This window comes from Triplophysa dalaica, chromosome 18 (assembly GCF_015846415.1).
Source record: "Triplophysa dalaica isolate WHDGS20190420 chromosome 18, ASM1584641v1, whole genome shotgun sequence".
Lineage (NCBI taxonomy): Eukaryota > Metazoa > Chordata > Actinopteri > Cypriniformes > Nemacheilidae > Triplophysa > Triplophysa dalaica.
Window position 1 is genome coordinate 9,906,561 of NC_079559.1, and position 22,787 is coordinate 9,929,347.

General features: G+C 38.3%; 1 long non-coding RNA gene across 1 annotated transcript; it reads right to left on the minus strand.

Annotated features, from left to right (window-relative positions):
• Positions 1-2,963: 2,963 nt before the first annotated feature.
• LOC130439966 (uncharacterized) lies at positions 2,964-22,763 on the minus strand. The gene is made up of 3 exons (XR_008909512.1): positions 22,636-22,763; positions 3,412-3,577; positions 2,964-3,057 (listed from the first exon to the last, which is right to left on the minus strand). It is a non-coding gene; the product is annotated as an uncharacterized LOC130439966 (long non-coding RNA).
• Between the last annotated feature and the right edge of the window lie 24 nt (positions 22,764-22,787).

Sequence of the window (22,787 nt, forward strand, 5' to 3'; positions counted from 1 at the left end):
ATTCCACAATATCCAGAATTGTATGATGATGTAAAACTTCCCCACACAAGTAACATAAGAAAGAGAGAAATTTATGAGGCTCTCTTCTCAGATATGCTCGGGGGTGGGCAGTGTGTGTGTGTGTATTTGGGGTGCCAGGTGGTTTGGGAGGTGCAAAGTATTAAAAGATCACAGACATGAGTCAGAGTGGGTTTAGACCAGGATGCACGCGCCCGCTTTATCTCTTTCTAGTTTTGTCTCTTGCTCGCTCCTTCTGTCTCTCGTAATAAGGTCATTCTGATTGATATGATGATCACAAGTGTATGGCATAAAAGAAGGTGGAGAGATAAGGGAGGGCTGAGAGTCCGGATGAAGGAGGGCTGTGAAGAGCCCTGGAATTAATTTCACCTCTTTGACAGGACAAGTTTTACAGAGTCTGACTTTCTCTGATTATACAAAAGACCTGCAGCGTTACTTCTGGAGAAACCTGACTCAAGAAGAAGTTTAAGGAACAGTTGACTTTGAAACTGAATACAGGGAAAAGACATCCTGGATTAGAAAGGCACTTTTGACCAACAGCAAGATTATCAAATAATAGAAATGTATAAATGAATCGTTTTTTAGAATAAGCTATCATACAATAGGACTTTAGATTTTTTGTCGTATGACTCCTTTTTAGTCTTGGTTTGATCTTTTTGGTCAACCTCTAACAAACATGTCTCTGTATGGGTAAAAATTCAGCTTTTTCACCCACATTTAACATTAATATTTAAGCATTTAGCAGACGCTAAACTAATATCCTTATCTAATGACAATATTTTAATTCTGTCTCTTTAAAGCCGCATAACTCACACTGTGATGCAAGCGGAGGTAATCCCAAATATAATTTCCATAAAATCGTTATCAATTAATTACCAAAACCCCTCAAATGTCAACGTAAAAACACCAACAGACCTTTACTACGGAGCTATTCGCCAAGTTTTCCTCAGGAGATGTCATTGATTTGCAAGTAATTTCTCTTTTAATATCTACTAGGGGGTTCAGCGCCAGTGTTGTTGTTATTCTGCGGCCGAATTACATTTTTGGTGATCTGACTGAAGCTGCGATCTCCCTCTGAGAGCTGAATCTCATTAACCATTTCTGATCGCAGATAAAAGACCTGCCCGCAAAGAAATTAATTAATTTGTGTTTAGTGTTAACTGCTTTCAATACGCTTTTGGAGTTATTTGGAGAAAACTGTGGCTAATGTTACCCAAAGCATTTCTCTGAATATACTCTTCCAACAGGCTTACATGTTGAATCTTCTTTTTTTCTTGCCTCCCAAGTGACGTCTGCATGGAACAGAGAGAAAATGAGACGGAAAGCGGAAAGAGATGGCAGGTCTGAGGAAGTTCAGACGCGGTTTACTAATATAGTCCCACGGAGCACTGTGACCTTTTCAATATTCCTCCTCAGATTAGCTGAGGGGAGAGAGAGGTGCGCTCAGATTGGTTTCAGATGTCGGAGCGAGTGACGAGTGGGTAGAACAACTTCCACTTTAATTCGGAGACGAGTTCTGTGAGGAAACTGCAGAACACAGAGTTATCTTCCTGCACTCACTGAAAATAGAGTTTTGAATCCTAAAATGTTTTTGGATGACGAATTTAGAAGAAAAAAAGTATTATCAAATCAAATTGTAACGGCAACGTTGTATTTGAAAAGAGTTTATGTGGCTCGCATTCTCAAACCTCACACGTTTAAAGATCCCATAGTTTGACTATCCGTTTTGTTTGTTGACACAATACCTACAGATACAGGAAATTGGAGTAAAATATCAAAAGTCTTTTGTATTAAGGGGTGATTCGCCAGAAACACGTGTTTTTCTTTGTCTTTGATGTGTTATAAGTTACCCACGCATGTATTAGACACGTACAATTGGAAAAAATTTAGTGTCGGAACAAAATATGTATTTTATCTAGAGGCGAATGCTCACCCAGTACTGCCTGAAACGCCTCTCGTAACCGAATCTATGTCAGTTCGTAACACAATTTGACTAAGAATGTATACACAAGTGTATATTCAAGTAGAGTAGGCGTACCTGTCAGTACAATTGCTTTGGAACCTGATGTTCCAAATATGGTAAACATTTCCGTGCAGTATTCGACCAATCACTACCCACTAGTGAACTGGCCAATCATAGCACACCTTGTTTTTCAGAGCGATGAGCTTTGTAAAATATTGGTGCGTTTCAGAGAGGCAGAGCAAATAGGAGAAACAAACATGCACGGTATGAGGAAATAAAGTGAAGTGAAGTATTTGTCAGATATGGTGACACATACCCGAAATGTGACCTCTGCATTTAACCCATCCGGTGAGTAGTGAGCACACGCACTGCAAATCATGAACACACATACACCCAGAGCAGTGCGTAGCTATCACTGCAGCACCTTGGGAGCAAGTGGGAGTGAGGTGCCTTGCTTAAGAGCACCTCAGTCGTTTCCCACCGACCCTGAAAATCGAACCTGGTCACGAGTCCGACTCTCTAACCATAAGCCACGACTGCACGAATATTCTAAGAAGCACTTTAATGCAACAAAAAATTGTTGATTTAGGACCAAATGTCTTTATGATATTAGAAAATCCACATTCATTCATCTAGGTCCATTTATTCTAAGAGCCGTACAGCCCTTGCTTACATTCCTCACTTTTTAAGTGTCTGTACTGGCTCAATTTGGCCAAAATCGCACATTCTCAGAAAGAGTAGGAAAGCAAGCTGTGTTATCTTTCTGCTCTGAAACCCCCATGAGATTAATCTAGCACCTGAGAAGAGCCATGATCAGAGACTCGTACAAACCCACAGAATTTCACACAAGGCAATTTAGAGAGAAAAATTGGACACATTTAGCGAGACTCACACTCAAACACCAGACAGGTCCCTAATGGGACCCTTAGCGTAGAAAACTAACTTGGGTATTTGTGATGACAGCCCTGCTCTATGGACCTACCTTGATCACTGATCTGCATGGAACAGCTGTGTGTTGGTTTGTCTTTGTTTGGATGTCTCTCATCGAAGCCTCAACACCAACAGATGTGAAATGTCTGAAAAAAAGAACAGATACCTATGCACGTTAAAGGGGGTATTTACACTTGGCCACTTCATGCATGTCTGCTGACTGTCAATCAGATACAGAAAAAACATATGTTGGATACTGTATCCCAAAATGCAATGAGCTCTACTTCAATTTACAATGTCAATAATGAATCGCAAGCATCGCTTCTTTCTGACCACTTTTTTTTAAACATACAAATTTGGATTGAATTTACAGCTGCAATTCAATGTCTATGTTACTAGAATTAAAATAAAAGCATGCAACTAAAGTACAAAAAAGAATGAATGAATAAACAAATATTATTAGTCATAATAGCCAGATATATCTCCAGAAGCACATTCACCTTCTCCGTTTCCTATGGAATCCTTCAAGAAGCCCCTGATGCCCAGAAACTGATACCACGTGTGATGATGATCCAACAGTCATGCCTCTGTTTCGTGTCTGTGAAGTGCTGTGGAGCTGTCCATGGTGCTGCACCGGGAGCGAAGCTGACAGCTGCGATGCTTCTCCTTAACACAATGCACATACGCTTGAACAAACAAACAAACAACATGTGCATGGACACATTCCCTGTACCTTACAGCTGTCCACTCTACTGATCTTCATGACTGGAACATACTCTTGTTTAAATGGCAGATTCTTGCAGAAAATATGATGCTAAAATGTAAGTAAATATTGGCCTCTTGAATTTTTTTGTTGAAACAAACACTATGTAGTCTCGTATGTTAGTTATTAGTGCTATTATCTGCATTTTTACAATCTATATTTTTTATACAGCTGGCTTGACACCACGCAAATTGTAAAAAGTGCTTAAGAAATCCCCTTGAATGTAATATACTTCAAATTAACATGAATGCAAGCACTCATTCAAACAATAAAACCATGTAAATAAATACCTGGGAATGTTCAGTTTATACAAATTGAAAGAAACTCAATCTTCCTCAAACAGACAATTGTTTCAATAATGACACATTTATGGACCCTAAAGGAGTAGTTCACTTCAAAAATGGCTTCCATTCACTTTCCATAGTGAGTTTAATTCCTAGTCAATGGGGGCACATTTTGAAGGAAACTGCTCCTTTAAGATTCTAAGTGCAGTCAAATACAATCCAGGCAACAATGAATTTCGAGAATAATAGTTTTTTAAAGTCTTCTTATACATTTCTGTCTGGCTACATCTGAATGATAGCATAGGGTTGAAGGGAATTCGCAGACTGCACCTAATGAATGTTTTTAAAGCTCCCAGCTCCCATTGTTGACAGCACTGCTATAGGACACAACCTATTCTCACAGACCCCATACAAGCAAACCCCTTTACAAACACACCATTCTCTCAGTTTCCATAGTTACAGGTTAAACCTGCCCTGCCGACACCCCAACTGGTTTATTGTACACCACCTCAGCGAATAAAACAGCTCAGCGTAAACAGTCATGACTCTGCAGATTTTGAATAACTTCCTGTCAATGCTGTTTCCATACAACACCGCATGAGAAATATATCACAGATCACTGCGTATTAAAATCATGTGGCTCTTATGATACGTGAGAGGTCGAGATAAAACACTGGAGAACTAAGTGAAGTCAAACTTCGTCTTTGATTCTGTCTGCTGCTCATCAGTATCTTCTCTTCTCAAACTAAATGAATTCAGAGGGGAGGATGAAAGAGAGCCTTCATCAGCAACGCTATCTGTAAAAATGAAAGATTAAAGAGAGAGAGAGGCTTAGAGAGAGGTGGAGAGTTGAAAAAGATTTATGCCAATGTTATATGGTGATGTAGATGATCTACAGCAGGTTTGACCAGCAGATTATTATACAGACAATAAAATGGCTGTGAGGGTACAAAGGTAAATAAATTATTACCAAGAAGGTTAAGTTATTAGGCATATGTTAGTTAATTATCATCTGTCTGCTTTGCTGTATAAGGTAATGGATGATGCTGCTAAGCACAACATAACGTCTGACTCAACTTGATAGCGTCCCAATGGATACCGTTTCTGCTGTATAATTATCATACATTATAAGACATGTACTTTACAAACAACGTCTTCAGTTTTAGATTACTACAAAACGATTAATCATGATTGTCGGTGGCAGTACTGTAGGGCTTTAAAGAGCTGCTGTAATGCTGAGCCACAGTTTCTGCACTCTTCTTTCCTGCTGTGAGAATGTGTGGAGCTGCACTCCAAATTGCTGATGCCTATATTGGCCTTCAGTGTCTCTGTAATTGGAAAGAGATAACTTGGTAGTGGGAGTCCGTCTAAATGCACATGGCAAGAGCTCTGCGTAAACTAATGACTCTCTTTGGGCTGTGGAGGAAGAGGGAAAACCTCCATTATGAGGAGTCAACTCGCTGTAAAAGCATGTTATAAAGTGTTATCGAAGAGACAGAGAGAGCGAGAAAGGGAGAGAGCAAATGAGAGAGAGAGAGAGAGAGAGCGAGAGAGAGAGCGAGAGAGAGTGCGAGAGAGAAAGAGAGGGGGAGAGAGACAGAGAGAGAGAGAGAGAGAGAGAGAGAGAGAGAGAGATAGAGAGGGGGAGAGAGAGAGAGTTACTTACATAATAGAAGGCAGCAAGGAAATATTAAAGAAATATGTTTGCTTTTAGCAAAGGTATCCAGCATAAGGTACGCAGCAGACCACTTAAATGGAAAATAATATAAAAATCATTTATGAATTAAACTGTATCATATCAGCGGTTAAGTGTTCATTTATTGTATCAAAGGCTTAAGTTTAATTATAATTTACACACTGTTAGTACTGTTTAGCTGTAGCTGTTCAATTCCGTTCCTGCTACATCCTGAACAGTTTAGTTCAACACACCTGCATTTTCACACAAGTACACAAGTAATTCTCGATTAGCTGGTTAAGCCGTTTTATAAGGGTCAGCCCTATGTATAGTATCAGCAGTAATGATAACGACAATATAACCAGCCCTGTTAACTGTGTGTATCATAACATATTTTTGTTATTGAATTTAAGATAAAAACTATTTTTTGTCTTCTCAAAAAACTTTCTCAAGATTGATTTCAAATGCATCTGTGATCTTAAAAAATATTTAAGAACTTCTTCAGAAACATTCTTACAATCTCCCTATAATTTATCTTAAAACAGCCTTACATTTTGTCTTATAAGAACAGTTTCATGAATTCGGCCCCTGGTTTGCAAAAACAACTCATAAACATCCTAGAAGATGCTGTTTTACAATCAATTCAAACCATGAGCATCTTCAAACATCTTCTAGATGTCTATATGACATGTGACAGGAAACGTTTCAGTTTTGCAGATTAGCAAACAACTATACAAATATATTTCAGATATAAAAGCAGACATCAAATAGACGTCTCCAAGATGTATGTGTGCTATCAAGGTACGTCAGCAACAGTATAGACGGTTTCAGCGGCAGCAACATAGACAAACGTTAGGTAGCCCAAACTTAACTCCCGTTAGAACTCCGTAAAGAATCACTAACTGTTGAGAAGTTATACATTTAATTTAATACAATTAATAAATAAATAAAATATTATTAATATAAATTATAACTAAACACAGACCGGAAGTTTACTTTTGGCCAGGCATGTGCGTCTGATGAAACCGTTTCTAACCAGAACAATCAGCTGTGTGTGTAGTATTATCAGTAATGTTAGCAAGGCAGTATTATGAGTAGCTGTGTGTAGTACTAGCACTCATGTTAGCAATGTTCCATATGGGCCTGGCAGAGAAAAGAGGCTGGTACTGTACGCACGCACAGTGTTCTGTAGTAACAGTATCAGCCTGTTGTGCAGGAGCTGAGCGAACAGAATCCCCAATGGAGTTCCGGACTGCTCCCAGTAACAGCCCTGTTTGACCCACTTCACATCACAAAGCCTCAGACCCCAGAGACCCACACATGCTCGGCAGTGTGCGCGTGCGTCTGCGACATCCCAACACCACCAAAACCCCCTAATACATCAGCGTAAAGCAGATGACTCCCACAAGAAGAGAGAAACGGTGAAATGCCCTGCTCTTTTTCTTTCAGAGCCGTAGATCAGAGTCGCAGATCGCAGCAGAGGAAAGCATGCCATGCTCTGCCACACTTAAACTGATTAGAAAGCACTATCTTCAAATGGCTGGCTCAGCGAAGATTTTACAGGAGAGGAGAATGAGGCATCCTCTCTATCCAATCTACATCTTGGCTGTTCTGCTGTATGGAAAAGGTTAAAAAGTACTGCGGTAGGACTAACGTACAGTAATGTAACAGATGGTGCTAACTTGATATTAAAATTCATGTCCAAAATACGATGGTAGCACTGTATTGTGAAGAACAGATCTATTTGATTAGATAAGAAGTAGAAGTTGTGTGGTGTGTGTAATCTGCTGTGTCAAGCTTTATCTGGAGAGCGCATATCTCCTAACACACCCGCACACAAGTTCTCTTTGAAGTCTAGTGCTTTTTAGAGAGCTGTAGATGTATTTCTCCACTCTGCATTAAAACATTGGAGCAGAATCAAGAATCAGAAGTGATTTAAAGTGCTTGGGACACAGTTACATTTGCGCATGTCTGACAGAGAGTAATGCCGTGGAACTTAAGTTTTGGCAGAGACCGAATCGCAAAAGCGGAATCCTGCTTTTTAAAGATGTCATCTGCTTGTTATGTGTGTCTGAGTGAATGAGTTGCATCGTTTAATGTACTACACGCTTGTGGATTTGTATGTGTGTCACTGTTTGAGGACATAACCACAAACTTCATCTCCAGAACTGCCCTGAGAGTTTATTTCACAAGCATTTTAGTTTCAGTTTATTATTTATACAGCACATATAAACACAACAAAAGTTGACCACAGGGCTTTACACAGTCCTATACAAAAACTCAAAAAAAAATACAAAATTATTAATAATAATTAGATGTTAAAGGCACGGGACAACACATAGACCTTAAGCTTAGTTTTAAATCGAGGGACAGAGGACAGGGATCTCAAGTACGGTAGCAAATTCCAGAGCAGGGACCAATCACAGCAAATGCCCGGTCGCCTCTAGATTTTAGGCGAGTCTGTGTACAATTCAGAGCTATCAACAAACACACACTGGGACTCAAATGTCTTTATGGGGACCTGCCAAAATAAAAGTCCTCTTAAGTTGAATAACCAGATGAAAAAATAATAAACTAGTGTTCTGTAGAAAATTAATAAACTGTATAGTTTTCTTCTATAGTAGGCTATACTTAGTATAGACTCTAGTATACATCAATATTTACTATAGTAATGTTCAGAAACACAAGTTTACTGCAGTTTACAGCGGTATTCTGTAGTATATACAGTACTAAAATACTACAGTATTTTATTTGGACGAATATGTTATTATTGTATAGTAAAAAAAAAAAAAGAAGTCCGAAAAGAAAAGAATAAGAGAAAATTTAATATGGGAAAATTACAAATCATATGGCCCTGATTTATCAAACTGTGTGTAACATTAATGTCCTTTGTCGGTTACTTGCCTCCTGATGACCTGCACTTTTGTTTTTTTCAAAGATGAATCATGCGTTTTATACTGCGCTACAGTTTGCTAGATCTGTGCTACAAAACTTTAAACCTTAAGCACCAGTTCTGCAAAAAAAGTTAACATACAGCCCTGCTAGAGCACCAAGATACCACCCTTTCCCAAACTGCACTTGTTGAACGTTTACTGGTGGGTCAGAGGATGGTCTAACACTCTGAGGAACCTACTACTGATGTCGCTAGTCATGACCCTAAAATCTCCTGATCAATTGAAACAGAAACACTTTCCAAAACGTCATTCTCCAGTACGGCTACAGCTGCAACATGACATTTACTTTCAGCAGGAAGTCACACAAGTTGCAGCTCTGCAGTAGCTGCTATGGCTGATGTACTGGTTGCCTCATTAGAAACTATGACTCATCATTGTGACCTGAAGGGCTTGTTCCTTCAGTTCTTCTTATTACTTAGGACATTAAAATGCACATATTTCGATGTAGCAACAAGATGAGGGGATTTGAGCAGGTTGTGAGAGTGTTTTCAGAAAATCTCACCCAGCGAGGTAAAATGTGAAAGAAACAGAACGTCGCCATCTGTGCGGCAAGTCATTAGATCTATTTATAACTCACACACATCACAGAAACATCACTGCACTCAAACATGACCTCATCGAGATTTTCTTCTTCCGCACCTGAAGGCAGATAACAATTTCTTGAGTGAGTAACGTTAAATAAGCGTATTCAAGAAAAATAAAAACGTTTCTGAGGACAAACCCTCACACCGGCAAATCACAGTGACATCATAGGAGACTAAAAATGACTTTACACCCCCCAGTCATTTGCAGAGAAAAACAAGCCTCAGGTTCACGTGCAGCCAAGGGGTAATGGAAGTTAGACATATGCAATCTTAATATGGATATTTCTCTTTAACAAACGCATCGATTCACTTCAGAAGACCTTTGTCAAGACCACGGAGCCGTGTCGAGTAGTTCTATGATCGCTTGGAGCTTCAAAAAATTGCCCCCATTCGGAAGAAAAATGTATATGGTATTCTAACTCTGACTGCATTATACTTCAAGGAGAAAGTCATATTCAGTCAGGATGCCTTGAGGGTGAGTAAAACATGGGAAATTTAGTTTTGCCTCTTAAATAACGTTTTAAGTGAAAACATTACACATGGTTCTGCTTGGTGACACCTTTGTTAGTGCTTCTCGCTCCTGATAAGTGTGAGCATGACGCAAGCAACACCGTCACAGGTTGACGCAAGCAACACAGTCACAGGTTTGAGTCCCAAGGAACACGCATGCTCATAATACAGCAGGGTTTCAATGGACCTTCAGTCACTTTATATAAAAGCATTTTTCCTATGCACAAATTTATAATCAACTCTATCCAATCTGTTCCTGCTTGCTGTGCTCTGATTGGTCTTTTCTCTTTTACAGTTCTCAGTTCCATGATGTGCAGATGATGTGTTATTCTGTAACACCACACTCCCTCTGCGTTTTGAGGATCTGAGGGTTTCGCTTCTGTCCTGTCTTGCACTTTTCAGTTCAGTAACACTATACAGGGCTGAGACCTTTCTCGACTTTACTAGTGACACATAGTTAACACATTTTTAAAGCTAAAGTGTTTAATAGCAACTGGCCGTACTGATATTGAGAATATGAGGCTTTTATGAGAAAATTGGAAACAAAGTGAAACTTTATCGTCACTAACAAGGCGTGGTAAGCGGCTTTCAGCTTTGCATCAAACCAGACTGAAACAGTAAAATCGACTGATGATATAGATTAATCATGGACAGTGTAATATGGCTGATACTTAAAAAAATTGAAATTCAGACATATCATTATTTACCATACAAGGTTCCTTATAAAGTAAATAATGATTGGAAATTTTACTGTCATCTGATTTGCTTTTTTAAGCAATAAAGTGCGAATGTGTCTGAACGACAAGATTTAAGGGTCAAACTTAAAAATGTATCGCCAATGCCAAAAACTGTGGCTCTGTTCTGGTATTAAAAGCTCTGAACAACATGACATGACATTTTTTGGGTAAACCAATGAAGAGAGTTTGGGGCGGGACCATCTTTTTGTCCCACTAGCAGAAGTGTAACCGGTTTTATTATACTTCATATTTTGACTGTAAATATTTGAAATGTTGGTTAGTGCTAAATGAATAAAACGCTTTAGCTTTAAGCATACTCACAAACACAGAGTGTGCTGGTATACTTTTCAAAGGCATCCAGATGACACTTTTTAAAGTGTTGAAAAACGCTGAAGCTGCCATACAATGTTTTGAATGTCCCACCTGTGACCTCAGGGTCCACACAGTATAAAGTGAAGACAACAACATCAAATCTAATCATTATAGAGACGACATACAAACAAAACATCCGAAGACACAAACCATAAATAGTTTATGAAGAAGCAAGGTATGTGTGTGTTTAAGTGTTAGTTGAGGGTCTAGGAGTGCATGATGTTTATTGATTGGTTATCGACTCCTACAGTGCGAAATGATTTGTTTGAAAGAGAGGTCAAACTCGGCTGCCGGATTCGGAGTATAATCAGACTCACCACTGGACACAGCCTCATTCAAACAACGATGCTATTGACTTGCACATGTGCACACAAACAAACACACACACAGGCCACGCATGCACAGCCCCAAATCAAATATGTTGGCTTATATTTGTTTACAGTGTTGTATTCTGCTTGACAGCAGTAATTTTAAATAGAATGTTACACTGATGTCAGACTACAGTGAATGATAAGTACTCAACACACACCCATACACACAAAGTTGTGTAGCATTCAGAACTCAATTAAGAATACCTTTGACCGATTTTACATACAAATATTATTAATTCACTTCAATACAGTAAATGGAATGAAAGAATATTAATAATCAATGCTTAAACTATCTTTAGAAATTTCTATTTAATTCAAATACATACAGTATTTTGATAGTACAATTGATTGTCAGTTGTCTGACAATTTGGCACATATTTTAAAGTGGTATATGATAATAAGATAATATTTTGTTTGATGTTAAAGGGATATGTAAATCACCCAAAAATAAACATTCTGCCATTATTTATTTACCCTCATGTTGTTTTAAACCTGCATTTGACACAAAGGATGTTTTAATACAATCTCAGTGGTCTTGTGTCAACACAGTGGCAGTCAATTTGGGCCAAATAACAACATTCTTCTCATTTTGGGTTCTACTGAAAAAAAAGTCAAACAGGCTTGAAGTGACAGGAGGGTGAGTAAATGATAAGAATTTGTATTTCTTTGGTGAACTCCAATGTTTTGTTAATAGAAAGATGTTGCCTCAAAACTAATGATTTAATCCATTTTGTTGTCACAAAATCTCAAATTCTCGCTTTATATGTGCAATCCAGTACAAACTTTTTTTTAAAGAAAGCCAATTCCTATAGTCCGAACCCTGCTGTTAAAAAATGAGACAACATGTTTGTATGGGAGGCTGTGCAGTTATGCGTACAAGTTAACACTGTTGCATCCCAACAAAAACATCCAAGCAAGTGTAATTGAACTGTATAATCTTTCCAGAAGCCTGTTTGAGCAGTTACGCACTGACAACAAAACATGCTGGGGTAAATTAGGCATAGATTGATACACACACACACGAGCTGCTCTTCTCATCCCACAGGTAAGTAATACAGAGAAACATTGTTTTGCACGGCTCTGCTAATTAATGATGAATGAACCACTGCACCACGTACAAATGATGTCTGATCTCTGAGGAGAGAGCCTGCACAGACTAACAAACACCCCATTCACATTCCGTCTCTTTCTCTCTCTCTTCCTGCCTTGGGCCGGCATTTGACTCTGAACACTCCACAAAACACAATTTAAAGACAAGGCAAAACATCATGAAATAAACACTCTGCTGTAGCCTTTGTGCATCTGAATAAAGAGATTTTCTCTCAGCAGCCATCTCTCTGGTTTTAACATCACTAATCAATTTTTTGCTTTTCATATTTTCTTTTTCTTTTGCAGCATTCCTAGATGCTTGTAGTTTTGTGTCATTAAATAAATGGGTCTAGATTTGAACCATCATTTTGGAGAACAAATTAGGACTACAATAGTCAAAGATCTGTTAAGCAGATTATCAATAAATCTTAAGTGCTTATTGGGCATTGTGTACTAAACTCAATATTACATCATCTGAATTTCTGATGAACATCTGTCAGCACAGTAAGCCAAGAACCATTAGTCATGAGAAAGAACATTTAAAGTTACACACCTATAACTGCGATATACCTCCAGAACTCATAAATACAGAGACTCTGATTAAGGAACATGGGTAAATGTAAATGCTGGGGTGTCCAAAATTCAGAGACATTCAAATACATTAAAGATTTACATAAAAAGTAATAAAAAGATGAATATTATGTATTATATGACGAAGTTATACATCTATACAAAAAGTAATACTGTGAAACATTTTAAGATTGTATTTATGCTTTTATCTAGAGATCGACCGATTAATCGGGCCGATTATTTTATTTTTTCAATTAATCGGCATCGACCAATTGTGCCGCAAATTAGGCTTATTAAAAGCCAGGTGCATCTATCAGTTAAGCGTTGTTGTGACGCTGCCTCTTGCGGTAAACAGATTACCACCACCGGCATAATACTGTGATGGCCACTCTGCCTGCTAACTTTTTAACTTTCCTCTCTTCATTCAGTTACCTTGGCTCCCAATAGATGCTCGCATCAAATTCAAGACTCTTCTCCTGGCCTACAAGACCACCACTGGTTTGGCACCCCCTTATCTTCATTCACTTATGCAGACTTATGTACAAGCCAGATCCTTACGCTCTGCAGACGAACGACGTCTTGTGGTGCCATCCCAAAAAGGTAATAAAAAAAAAAAAACGCTCTCACGAACCTTCTCTGGATCAGTTCCACATTTGTGGAATGATCTGCCTACTGCTACAAGATCAGCAGATTCTGTGGCCATCTTTAAGAATCGGCTGAAAACACATCTCTTCCGTCAGCAACTGACCAGTCATTTCTGATTTCCATATCTTTTCTACAATATCAAAAAAAAAAAGCAAGCTTATTTAACCTTAGATAAACTAAACTTGGCTCTGTACACTGTAGTAGGCTTTGTGAGACTAAATATGATGCTACTTGAGAATGCAAGTAACTTTTTGGAACTCTATTGTTAGTGAGGTTTCAACCACATAGTTTAAGCTGGTAACGGGTACAAATACCTGGTGATGAGCCCAGTGGCTAAATTACTACCGTAGTCCGCATTGTATAGCTATACAAACTCAGATGTTATCAAAATAAGTGCACACGTTTTACATACGAACGTGATCGGGTAGATAAACACACAAAGACAAACATAAACAAAACATTAACAAAAAAGATGCTTCAAAGTTTTGAGCAATGTATTATTACTATTAATTAGACTTCTACTGTATCTTGTACCCTGCAATAAACACTCAATCTTTCTCAATCAAGTGCACTGATTTGATTGACGTCTTCAATACATGTTTAATTTAAGCAATTTTCTGTATCACTTCTGCTTACTTAACTGTTAGATTATATGAGATGAGGAAAATCGAAGAACATCGGCCAAAAAGACGGCCACTTATATCGGCCATCAGCTGGCCTGATTTCCAAATATCGGCATCGAGCAGAGAAAAACCCATATCGGTCAACCTCTAGTTTTATTGGACATACAACCCTGGTCCAAAGTGTTTGTTTATCGGTCTGGCTTGTGGCAAATAATATAATTATTTATATTTTAATCAATTTATATTATTCTTAATTAATATTAATATTTTATTATATAATAACTGTATTTAATAGACGATTTGTTGAATTTTACATTATGTTCATTTTATTAAATGGGATGGGACGTGTAAACTGTCTCATTTAGGTTTAGCCAAGTAATGGTTCTTCTACTGGCAACCAGGTACGTGCACACATAGATAACAAAGGGGGCTTGAGCCCCTGCCTTTTTCTTCTTTGAGAAAAGGTGGCCTTTTTTTCTGAGGATTTTATTATGAATATACCATATGTATATATGTATGTGTGCGTTTCTGTTTGGGCACAGCTTTAAAAAAATCGGAATGTCGGGTCGAGAAATGTTAAAAGACTGTCAAGTTCTGATGCCTTTCTCCCCTCACGTCTCTGCGCAGGTGCGCACGTCCACATCACAGCAGTCAGTCAGTGTGTATGATGAAGCACACATGATCGGCACGGCTCTCTTGTTTTTGCCAAGTGGTTGATATCTTAAGGACAACATCATGTTGACCCTGGGACAACATTTAAATCAGACCAACCAATCAGATATCAGAAATAAATTTACAGTTTATTTTAAATTTAATCTTCCAACCAGGATTAGGTACTTCTAGACCATTGTTTTTCACTTATCATTTCCCTCGTATTTTAGGATTAAGCTATGGTAACGGTTGGGGTTTGGTGTGGGTTTAGGTTTGATTTATAAAAAATGTTGTCCTGTGGTCACAAAGATATGTTGTCTTGAGGACATCAACCACTTGGCAAAATCAGGTTGAGTTGATCAGCACATCACAGACAGGCACAGGCAGAGAACAGCAGAAGTGAATCCTCCCAAGTTGTTTTTGTATTGGTGTGCGGTGAGTAATGATAAAAAATATTAAGCTGCCAGTGCCTCGAATTTACAGTTTATTATCCAAAAGATAAAAGCAAAAAATGTGTAATTTGTCTTGCTACTCATGAGCTGGCATGTAACATCATAAGTAAAGTAAGCTAAAGTTTAGCTTACGCAGCCTTACTTAAATCTGGCTAGTGAGATCCACTTTCCTGCCAACCAAGTTTAGCCCTGACTATTTTAAAACACACCTGAACAAGCATAACTAAGGGTTTAATTCAGCGCTGCACAGATTCATTGTGTTAAGTACAGAGACAGACGTTCAAGTGCAGATTGGTCTGTTTGTTTGTTAAAAGTCGCTCTCGCAGTTTTTACTGAAATATGCCGATCGATCTGTGCACAGCGCCGCATAAAGACCTTGATTAAGCTTTTTCAGATGCGTTTCATTTTGGTCTAAACTCGGCATAAAAGTGGATCTCAGGAGCCATATTTGAATAACACTGAGCTAAATGCAATACCAAGGGCATACTGTACAAGCTAACTTAATCTAAAAACTACAGCAAAATTAATAATGTTATCAAAATCGACACATTCATGTCATGCAAATAAGGCCTTAAGTAATTCAAATTAGCTAATTTTCATACTTTTGATGCAAGGCATGCAGATGAATAGGATAAACAAAATAACTAAAGCATATCACCACCAGTAATGACTTATATCAAGAGTATTTTTCCTTTAAATGTTGTTTAAATTTGCATTATAGCTGGTTTTGGTTAATTTAAAAGAACTCTACAGAAGTAAACCGATTTTAAACAAGCACCTTAATTCTATTTTTATAATTTTGCAAAAAGAACACTACACGAAATTTCCTGCCTTAAGGGGTCAAATGACATAATTAAAAACAGAGTTAGCTTGTGTTTATGGTGTAATAAAATGTTTATTACTTTTGAAAAAACTCATTATCTTTTACATACTGTACATTATTACAGCTTCTCTATGCCGCGCCTTTCTAAAACGCTTGGATTGACAAAACTTTCTGCTTTGAAAAGCGCAGTCCGCTCTGATTAGTCCGTTTCCCAGTGCATTGTGATTGGCTGAATTTCTCAAGCGTGTGGCGGAATTGTTACGCCCCCGGTCGAGACCGATTGTCAGTGCATCTCTCAATGCACTCCTATGTACCTCTCCTTTTCAAATATTGAAAGTAGTAGCATAGACAACATGTGCACTTTGGCTTAGTTTCCTGTGTTGTTATTCTTGTGATAAAATTGGTGAATGCTAAAGATGATTACATTTAATGAAAATTTTTTTAACTGTGAAATTGTTGATAACTTCAATGGATTTGCTAACAATTTGTAATAACATAACATATATAATTTGCACCCCGCCCTATATGATGCCAGGTAAATATTTGTTGATATAAAGTCAGAAACGACCAATGACAAGAAAAAGATCATATATCATATAAATCATCTAGATTATATAAAAATGTAATGGCAACACTAACAATTCACCACTGGGAAAACAAGCAACATGGCAGAAAAAAGTGAGAGCCAGCTAGTGATGTACATCCCTATTGACCAACAACAAAAAGCTGTCAGGCGTGGTTTCTGAGCCTGATCAGACAGAATTATGCTTCCTGTCTGTATATCAGACGGGCCGAGGGCTTCTGTGCTCTCACTGTAAATTATCAGACGGCGGTAAATCAGTGGAGCACTGCAGAAAATCAGAGTTGCTCCGCTGTCAATGTGTTAACCCTCCAGTAGCAGTCATCTATTTCCACATTTCCTTGACTCTTTCTTTTGCATGCACCAACATTTGTGATGAGCCTGGCTTTTACCAGTGATCCGCAGCTGTTTCCGCCCTCGTAGAGCAAACACGTCTGGCCGGGACCTTAGTGACAAAACTCGCATTATGTATTACATGCACCATGGCAACCGCACCGTGGCTCAACTTAACCAGGCGGCTAATTAGCAGGTACACTAACCTAGCTGTCTAAAATGCCAAAAGGCTAAGGAAACTTTTAAGTGTGTTCCACAAAGCAAACCGTCAAAAAGTCAGATGGTCAGAGCTGCCCCATTCGTCCCTGTGGCCTGTTAAAACAGGTGTTTTCGTGCTCCGAAAGAACACATCCTGTCTGGACCGCGACTTTTCCACAATACACGCTGTCCTGTGCCTGCATTTGATATGTTTAAATTGAATCTTTCTGGATGAAGTGAGCGCATAATGAATGTTAACCTATTTTACAGTTCTGTCGTCATTGAATAATTGATGTTACACAGTCTCGCTGAGAAAGAAATAATATGTAGACATATTAAAATAACTTTCCCTAGATAAAATAAAATTGATTAAAAAAAGGGGATGAGGGGAATTAAAAAGTGAGTGAGAGAGAAAGGCCCTTAAGGTTTAGTTTGGTATTTAAATGAGGGAATAAAGGAGAGAGAACTCTGTGATGTTAGAAGACCATTTATTTAAAACTGTAGTATTTATGAAGCCTGTTAACCATTCAAGCGTTGTCTCTTTATTTTATTAAACCTGAGACTTTCTGACCCTCTAGTTAAACAACCTTGAGATTAATACCCAATGATTTAATTGTAATTGCCATAATAATATAATGGTTATGGTTATTATAGTCAGCCAAGGTATCCAACACATAGGAAGATAGGAATTACATATTTCGCCGTCATCATCAAAATTGTGTCCCAGAGGCCCACAAATTTTAGCACAAATTTTAGCCCCAATTTGAAAGCAACTGTAAAATGACTTGAATGTCTGATGCTCGAAGCAGGCACGAGGGGGTGGTGCATTAATTCAGAAAGGCTATGAATTCATCAGGGTTACGCCAGATGAATCTCGGCACCATTCAGCCAGCAGCATCACTGTAAAAAACAACCTATAGAATTTATTCAATAAAATTGAGGAAACAATTTCCACTCACTTTGTTAGAAGTAAATTCTATTCAATATTTTTTAATAAAGAGTATTTCAATTTATGAGCTATAACACACTAAAATACTTAATTTTAAAATACCTAATACATTATATGACTAATTTCTTTTTCCCATTGCCAACAGGCAACCTTCATCTAGGCCTACCTAATTATTATTATTAATAAAAAAAAATAAGAATAATGAAACTTAAGATATTGCTTATTTAGGGAAAGTTGAATTTACCTAAATTTGATCACAAAACAACATTTACTTTTTATTAAGTAACAAATAACAAACATTTTCCACACTATGCAAAGTCAATTAATTTGCAATAAAATAAAACGCCTAGAATAATAATCTGTGTTCCAACGTTTATTTATATTGGTCAATGGTCAAATAACCACAAGTTCACCCTGCTTCGTCATTATCTATGTGTGAAAGAAAAGGTCAGAAACACAGACATTAAATGAAAGAAAAATGCAGAAAAACATACACATACATAAAGAACAATAACAAAATAGCTCTATAAATCCTTCCCTTGTGGCCTAACCAGAGGATACAGTAGCTGCAACATTAGGAAAACATTATAAATAATGCGGAAAATATACTTTTTATAGCGTGTTGCGATGTCCGTCATGACTTGACACCGGATAAAACAGAACATACATCAACAGAATGAATAATATTAATATTCCAGGTGTTTCTCTCCCTTGACCTTCTGTCTACTTTAGCATGTCACTCTCACTGCAATACGACACAGAAACGCGCCAATCACAAATCGTTTGCTGTATTACAGTTAAACGAGTAAACATTTGCATTCATTATGGTATCACCAGGTTAAACAAAACGTGCCTGTACCTCAACACTTTCGCGTTCCACCGGTATAAAGGATGATGATGATTTGAATCCCTTGATTCCCACCTTGAAGTTGATGCATGCGAACTGTTTCAGCATTAATATTTTAGGGAAAATTTTAGGCCTACTCGATATTTTAAAGTTGTCAACTATTTATCTTATAAAATTAGTACATTCTACCTATTTGTTAACTTGTAGACTACTACAGCTGATATCTTTAAATGTAACCGAACAGAGTTTCATGTGTTGTTTTTATCAATCATATTGGGTTGCCATTTCTACTCTAAACAAATAGGAAGTGCGGATAAAATTTATCCATTCTTATTTATTAAACCTGCAACAATAGTTAATTAAAATCTAACTGAATTTTAATGATTCGTATTTAACACCCTCCAGAATCATTTTTTACAGTGCAGAACCTGGCGTGGAAGGATGTTTGTGCGCGTGCGTACTTAAGTGAGATGGATGACTTCAACCCTGAAAGAGGACACCTGCCCTGCTTGCAAAACTCATGACAAGTTACAGCATCCTGAACAGCTTTTGTTGCCTTCAGGACACGTAGAGGACGGCCATCAGAAACTTATGCCAACAAGTCTGCCAGCTTCCCTGTGACACCTAACACACATCCAGAGAGAGAGAGAGAGAGCGAGAAGAGAGAAGGAGAGAATAAATACCTTTTATTCTGGTTGCATGAGGTCAAGCACCTGCACAGTGATCCCCAGAGGAGCAGAGAGCTAAAGAATGAAGGGAAGAAGGGATGAAAAGAAAGAAAAAAAACAGGGTTGAGCTGATGAATAGGCCTCACTGTGGCTGCACGATCGAAGCGATTGATCGGCACGGTCACTGACTGATAGTTTCACCTTCCGTCAAACATACAAGGAGCAGGAGAGATAGAGTCGGATAGAAGGGTGGATTAATACCACCCTAGGGGAGGGGGTAACGGGGGGGTACTGAGACACCTATAAATGAATCTAATCTTTCAAAAACGTCAACGGATGCTGTGCGTTGGAGTTATTTTTCACAGCCTTCACATAGATGATAGAAGTCTTTTAATGAACTGGACATTATCTGATAAGTGTTTTTCTTTGCTTCCTTATCAATACTTTTTAACAGCCATAAAAATAAATATAGTTCTTTATTTAAAGGATGGAAACTTGCAATTGGGAGAAGCCAGTCCAAGAGTCTCGATTTTAAGCAGTTGACAGGATTCACAGAGATTTCTGAGGGGGGAATTCTATAGGCATAATGAAAAAATATGCAAGAAATTTGACTTATTTTGTGTATGTGTTCTACATTAACCCATGATTTGTGTCGACTCACACTAAACCGCGTGCCCTGAGCGTATCCATCGCACCAATGGCGAGGATTCTAATGGCACCATTTAAAATCGTGTCTATAAAAATGAAACAAGCATATTTCCATTCTTCTGCCAAAGTAAATTATTGTACATCTAATTGTCCATGCCAGTTCACATTCATTGAATCATGTTCAAATAGATGTTTTAAAAATGAGCAATTTTTGGTTTTATTAAGGAGACTGAAGGGCAATGTTCATAGCTCACGGCACAATTACTGCAGCTGTTAGCGGCAGTTTTGCCCCAAATCTTTCAGTGAATGCAGTTTTATGACAGGCATTAATTTGATGGGCCATAAGCCATTAGAGCCGGCATCATTTTTGTACTGCTGATAAAATAAAAACGGAATTACTGTGTTGCAGTATTTTCCTCCAACTGGAGCGTATCACGCTGCTCGGTGGGGCGTTATGGCTGAATGCAGAAGCAAGACGAGTCTTTTACCTACACGGTTTGAAACACACTTCAACGGATAGGCATCATTTACCTCACAGCGGGTTTCCTTAATAAAATATTTTTTACTAAAAATAAATACTGGAGTTGAGTTTACACAGAACTCTTTTCTCGATATACGGTGTCCTGTTGCTGTCACAGCTAGACCTGAAAAGTCTGGGTGTAACGGTCACAGAAATAGAGAACTGGGGTGTTGACGTGTTATGAGAATCCAATACAGCCAGTGAACATTGTATAATTGCTGCCATTTTATCATTCTGTTCTCTCGCCATTTGTCTTTGCCATCTTCATCCTCTGTTCTTCTGTTTTTGTGGGGGGTTTTCTCTCCGTACAGGCTTACTAATTAAGCACCGGTACCATGGGACTCACTTTTTCGCCTTCTCTTCCAAATACAGGTCACAAGCTCTCAGAACAACAGGAAAACATCCCGGCACACACAGAAAGAGAGGACTGAAAATAGACTTGTGAGCTAAATTAGACGATTCTGTGATGCATCTAAACTGCTTGGTTTTTGTTCTCGCCTGTCAACTCTGTGGCCCTCAAGGCTCACGTGGGTGAGATGGGAGCACAGGGAGAAGACGTTTTCCACAGGACTCAGGGGATAGACAGAGGACAATGCGACATAAGATACTGACATTCCCATAGAGTCAGTGAAGACTGTTTATAAAGTTTGGATATATCGTGCTTACTCTGTCTCTTGCTGTTGCCTTTTATCCCAGACCGCCAGACAAATAGAGAAACATTAAAGGGTGTGAAAATACAGGTATGGGTACTGTCATAACAGTTTTACTTTTTATACTTCTATACTTAAAAGTCAAAGTATCTAGATAAAACATTCTTTGAAAGTGAACATAAAAGATTTCCCGTTAATGGGTTGAATAGTATAAATAGGTTTCTTCAAAGCTTTAGAAATAGAATGATGACATCAAGAGAAGATAAGAGATTTTCTCACTTAAACAACCTCAACACGAAATTTGCAAAAAGCACCCCGTTTCATTTTCCAAGTGTCACTAAGTGAGACCTTAAGACACACCAGATGTGTCTACATTCTGAAATTTGCCAAATCCAGCAAGAGCTGATTAGTTGTTTGCTACTAGACTGATATGACTCACGTGTCAATCAAGTGTGCTAAAATAACTGTAACAATTAAACCCCACTACTATGTGTCGAGGTGAATAATGAAAATGCCACCAAAGACCCCCCCCCCCAAGTACTTCTCTACTGTGACTATAAAAAATAACAAAGGTTCTAGCTCATCATAGTCGTGCTCACACCAGGAGCAGGTGGCTGAGAGGGAGGACGAACACTGTGTACTGCTGGTGTGGGCGCACACCTAAACTGAACCCTGCCCTATCACCATGCCATAAAGGCAATAGCCGTCTGTTCAACAACATACTGGTATCCCATGAGTATGTGCAATGAGGTCCACCCCCAAAAGTCCAATGAAGTTAAAACATAACCAGAATGCAATGTAGACATAGACTGTCCATTCGCAACCTGACATTCACTCTGCCACAGACAATAAAACAACTCAACTCAAACAGTCTTTTTAACTGAGCCATTACAGAGAAACGATTCATAAGAGTCATTTGTGAGTCATTCAAACATAAAAGAATCGGTTCATACGAGTCATTTGGTGAATCAAATGAGACTAACTGTATGTTTATTTTTTTTGCGTGAGTGAGGACGTGTTTTTTTATCACATTCAGCTCTCACCTCGGGTTATATGCGATGTATTTTGCGGTGAGTCGTTGATTATACACAGATACACAATACATTTAGCTGAAATATTTCTTCTGGCATGTTTGTTTTCACCTGTATATCGTCTGTGAGCAGACGTGCTTGTGTATAGTCCTTATTCCTAAGAGTGCCATCCTAACATTACGATATCAACTTCTTACCTTTCCATCTCTTCTTCTAAAAGAAAACTTGGAGTTGCTTGAACGGACCTCGCAACGTTATGCGAACTTTGATACGGTGTGTGCTGTTTTTCATGAACTCATTCAGGTGTGTTCGATTCTTATTGGTGCGTGACATCAGAGTACCGCGAGAG